Source organism: Colobus angolensis, unplaced genomic scaffold (genome assembly GCF_000951035.1).
Source record: "Colobus angolensis palliatus isolate OR3802 unplaced genomic scaffold, Cang.pa_1.0 Scaffold302, whole genome shotgun sequence".
Lineage (NCBI taxonomy): Eukaryota > Metazoa > Chordata > Mammalia > Primates > Cercopithecidae > Colobus > Colobus angolensis.
Genome location: NW_012116289.1, coordinates 1,987,120 through 1,987,597, shown reverse-complemented (window position 1 = coordinate 1,987,597; position 478 = coordinate 1,987,120). Strand labels below are relative to the sequence as shown.

The following is a 478-nucleotide window of genomic DNA, read 5'->3' as shown; positions in this document are numbered from 1 at the left end:
CTAAGCACCTACCCTGTGCACTCTAGGGATGGAGGATAGAGTAGTGGACAGAAAAGTCAAAAGCCAGTGTTTATAAGCCCTCAAAAAACTTGAAATCTAGCTCTGCAGACATGTAGAGAAAGATCAAGAGAACAAAGTGTTGTTATGGAATGTGGACTATTTAAATGTGGAAAAAAGTAGCCAGCCTCGAGGTTCCCCAGCAGAATGTTGATTATGTTAGAAAGGCACTACTTTCCCCCTTTCTGACCCCTTTAGGCTGGCACAGGAGAGGAGGCTGGTTGGAAGCCTTTAATCTTGAGTCTTTATCCCACAGCATGACTGATGATATAGGTTGGTGCAAAAGTAATTGCGGGTTTTGTCAAAATAGCAAAACACGCAATTACTTTTGCAGCAACCTAATAGAAAGTGTCACTAGGGCAGGTTTTGCAAATGTGGGGTTCCTGCTGGTCACACAGGACCTTGCATTCAGAAGGACCCT

The 478-nt window shown here is 43.9% G+C and overlaps 1 protein-coding gene across 1 annotated transcript in view; it reads left to right on the top strand.

Moving 5' to 3' along the window:
* Positions 1–478, top strand: part of LOC105517576 (probable C-mannosyltransferase DPY19L1) — a 32,574-nt gene that overhangs the window by 4,733 nt on the left and 27,363 nt on the right. The gene's annotated exons all lie outside the window — the stretch shown is intronic.